Consider the following 4,016-nt stretch of genomic DNA (forward strand, 5'->3'; position numbering starts at 1 on the left):
ATATGAGCTAGACCCATACTCAGGATGTGTCACGCACAAGACGTAGCCCATCAATTAGAATTACAATTGTGGTTTTCTCTCAAGTATTCCACACAGCCACACCTAAGACAGCTTGACTTTGCAAAACACTGAAATCTAGACTTCGAAGAGGGAATCTAGAATTCATGGAGCATTTGGATGAATATTTCGTGGAATTTGATTTGTCTCAAAAACTGACGTGATCTTTGATTTTGATTGGTTAGACTAAGAATAGAGCTAATGACGTGATCTTTGATTTGTCTCTAAATGAATTTATTATTTTTAAATTCATTTAGCAAATTTCATACAACAAATTACCAAACAATATAGTCAATTCTGCAACAATAACTTTTTTTTAGCATCGGCAAGTTGCATTGATTAAGCAATGACAATTTTATCCACAACTTTTCCAAACAGACAATTCATCTCTTTCCATGTATCCCAATCCCGAAAAATATTTCATTAATTACATTCAATTCCATAAGGACATCACTTATATTCATCCGATCACCTGGTAATTCGGCAGAACATGCAACTCCAATTTTGAGAATGGAAGCCAAGCATTCTTGCATTTGACCTCTTCTTTCTATCCAGGTTTCATCGTTGTTGATAGGTTCATCGCATCGTTCTTCTGAAAGTATACCCAAATCTGCAATCTCCATAACTTTTTCGGGTAAAGCCATCATAGACAAGTTACGAAGGCTTAGACCATCCTTAAACATGTCATCAGTAGGCCTCTTCCCTGTGAATGTCTCCAATATAAGGATCCCATAACTATACACATCCCCTTTTGTTGACACTTGGCTACCCATTCCATATTCTGCAAATTATCCATACACTTCATACTTTAGTGTTGTTTAAGGAAAGAAAAAAAAATGCTAATTACATACTTATGTCTATTTTAAATTGTATGTTTTGTATTTTAAAAAACAAGAAATTACAGTACCCAACAATAGTACTAGGAGGGTGACCTCCTGGGAAGTCCTCGTGTTGCACCCCTCTCACTATTTTATCCAATCTAAATATACTTTCCTTGCTTTCCCAGCAGAAAATATATATATATATATAATACCAGACAATGGAAAAGAAGCATTATGAGGAATTGTAGCATATCAAGGACATATAAAATCTTGTGAATTTGACTCAAGTACCTTACCCTTTCTGGTAGTCCACAAACTAGTATTTAATTAGATAAATATTATGTACAATTCATATTCAATCATACTTTTTGCAAAGTGAACCTAATCAATTAACTAGTAAGAAAAATAAATGACATTCATACCTGGAGCAACATACCCAATGGACCCCTTTAGTGTAATCGAGCTGGTCAGATCTTTACCAAAACTTCTAGAAGTCCAAGAAAGGAATTTCGCCAATCCAAAATCACCCACATGAGCATTAAAGTCTTCATCAAGTAGAATATTGTTGGGCTTTAGATCACAATGAACAATAGGTGTTGAGCAACGATGATGCAAGTAATCTAATGCAGACGCAACATCTATTGCAATGTTCAATCTTTGTCCAAGGCACAAATTTCTCGGTTGTTGCTGGCCATCCAAACTTGGATGCAACAAGTTTTCTAAACTGCCATTGGGCATGAACTTGTAAACTAGAGCTTTGAAATCATTTCCTTGAAAGTCTATACTTGAACAAGAAGTTATAATCTTGAGGAGATTTCGATGTCGAATTATACTTAAGGCTTCACATTCAGTCATGAAACTCTTCGAAGCCCCTTTTTGTTGAAGGTTGAGTACCTTTACTGCAACATGTCTTTCACCCTGATGAAGAATTCCCTTGTACACTGAACCAAAACTTCCTACACCAATCAAATTGGTTGGAGCTAATCTCTCGGTCGCATTAAGGATCTCTTCGTAAGAAACTCTTAAAAATCCACAGCCCAAGAATGATGTTGAAGGTGGGATTTTTCTTGACCTACTTCTCCAATAAAGAGTGAGAAACATTGATCCCAAAATCAAAGATAGAACCACAATAATTATCATGATTATAACTTTGAAGGAGTGAGATTGACCACATTTCTTGGACTCTTGAATTGGACAAGTGGGCAATTGTAATTCAGGGAGACCACCACAAAGCTTATCGTTTCCAACAACAGAAATCGCACTTGCATTTCTAAAAATTCCTTTTGTTGGTACATCACCCTCAAGATGGTTGTAAGAGAGATTTAAATATCGCAACAAGGGGAGCGATTCTAAATATTTTGGAATTTGGCCTGACAAGTTGTTGCTCGAAAGATCAAAGTATTGAATACCTTTCAAAGAGTTCAATGATTGAGGAATGTTTCCTTGAAACAAGTTACCCCGCATATAAAGTTGTTCTAATACCAAACAACCACCTAGTGTATTAGGGATTTCACCAGACAATTTGTTATTAGCAATGTCCAACACCCCAAGATTTTTCAATCGACCGACTTCTAGAGGGAGAGAACCAGTAAGAGAATTGTCAGACAAATTAAGTGTCCTCGATAGGGAGGAAAGACCAATAACTTGTTCCAGTATTGTTCCAGTCAAATTATTTAGAGAAAGGTGCAACTCCAGCAAGTTTATACATTGACCAAGGCTTGAAGGAATACTTCCTTGTAATCTGTTATTTGACAAATAAAGTTCAATCAATCGAGTGAGGTTTCCTAAGGAAGCTGGGATTGGTCCTGACAACATGTTTCCTTTTAAAGAAAGGCCTACTAGATTTTGAAGATTTCCTATAGTATCAGGGATGCTACGAGTGAATAGATTTTCCTCCATACCCAGTTTAGCCAAGTTCACTAGGTTTCCAATTTCTGTGGGGATAGTGCCGGATATTCGATTTCCTCCAAGCAGAAGTATTGTGAGTGTTGTTGAGAGATTGGCTATAGAATTGGGTAACTCTCCACCGAAATTATTGTAGCTTAGGGCCAAGGTTCCTAAATTGCTACAGTTAGCAAGAGAGATGAGAAAGTTGAGGTCATCAGTCTTCCCACTTCCAAGATTATTTTGACCAATGTTTAAAAATGAAAGATTCTTTAAGGCGCCTAGATTGAGAGGGACTGCCCCAACCAAGTTATTTTGAGCGATTTCAATGAATTTAAGGTTTGAAGCATTGGATAATGAAACTGGAATGGGTCCACCAAATTGGTCCCATTGGAAGGGATTGGAGATTAGGAAGAGTGAAGCCAATATTAGGAGGAAGACTTCCATTGAGTTGGTTTTGTGACACAGCAAATTCAATGAGCGTTGAGAGATTGTAATTAGAGGGAGGAATCATACCTGACAGCTTATTTGAAGAAAGTACAAGATAACTTAAGCCATTCAACCTGCCTAAAGAATCAGGAATACTTCCTTCCAAAGCACCTGATGATACAGAAAGAACGTAAAGAGATGAAAGATTACCCAAAGAAGGTGGGATCCTCCCAGATATATTAGTATCATAAAGTGCTAATATGATGAGCTTGGACATGGAGCCAAGCTCAGTTGGAATTTTGCCCCCAACTTTAGTATATGAAAGTCTGAGGTACAAGAGGTTGGAACAGTTGGATAGATTGACTGGAATTTCTCCTCCCAAGGAATTTTGAGTAAGATCTAACTCTTGTAGCCTCGACAAACGTCCGATTTCTTTAGGAATTTCACCATAGAAGTTGTTACCTTGGAGAAATATATTCCTAAGAAATGTAAGGTTTCCTATGAATGGAGATAAGGATCCCGTTAACCTTTCTGCATTTAGGTTCAAAGTGGTGACCCTTTGATGTCGACGACTGCATGTAACACCTCGCCATTGACAAAAATGGAAAGAATCGTTCCACGAATTCAAGATTCCTAGTGAATTCTGAGATATCCCATCTTTAAAGGTGAGCAATGAAAGTCGGTCGGTCTCATTCCCTCTAAGGATTGTGGGGCCCGCGATGGTTCTTATAGAGAAGAGAAGGTTGGGTAGGAGAAATAACCAAATAAATCTTAAGCTCGAAGGTGGTATTTCCATCGTTCTTGGGGTTTAAGAGAGCGCATACA

At 37.5% G+C, this 4,016-nt stretch overlaps 1 pseudogene across 1 annotated transcript; it reads right to left on the minus strand.

Annotated features, from left to right (window-relative positions):
• Positions 1 to 440: 440 nt before the first annotated feature.
• LOC147387241 (LRR receptor-like serine/threonine-protein kinase EFR pseudogene) lies at positions 441 to 4,016 on the minus strand (annotated as a pseudogene). Its single transcript, XR_015171454.1, has 2 exons — positions 1,301 to 4,016; positions 441 to 838 (listed from the first exon to the last, which is right to left on the minus strand). The product of XR_015171454.1 is annotated as an LRR receptor-like serine/threonine-protein kinase EFR pseudogene (transcript).

The sequence above is a fragment of the Akebia trifoliata genome, chromosome 13, assembly GCF_017979445.1.
Source record: "Akebia trifoliata isolate Shusen 1 chromosome 13, ASM1797944v1, whole genome shotgun sequence".
NCBI classification, from domain to species: Eukaryota; Viridiplantae; Streptophyta; class Magnoliopsida; order Ranunculales; family Lardizabalaceae; genus Akebia; species Akebia trifoliata.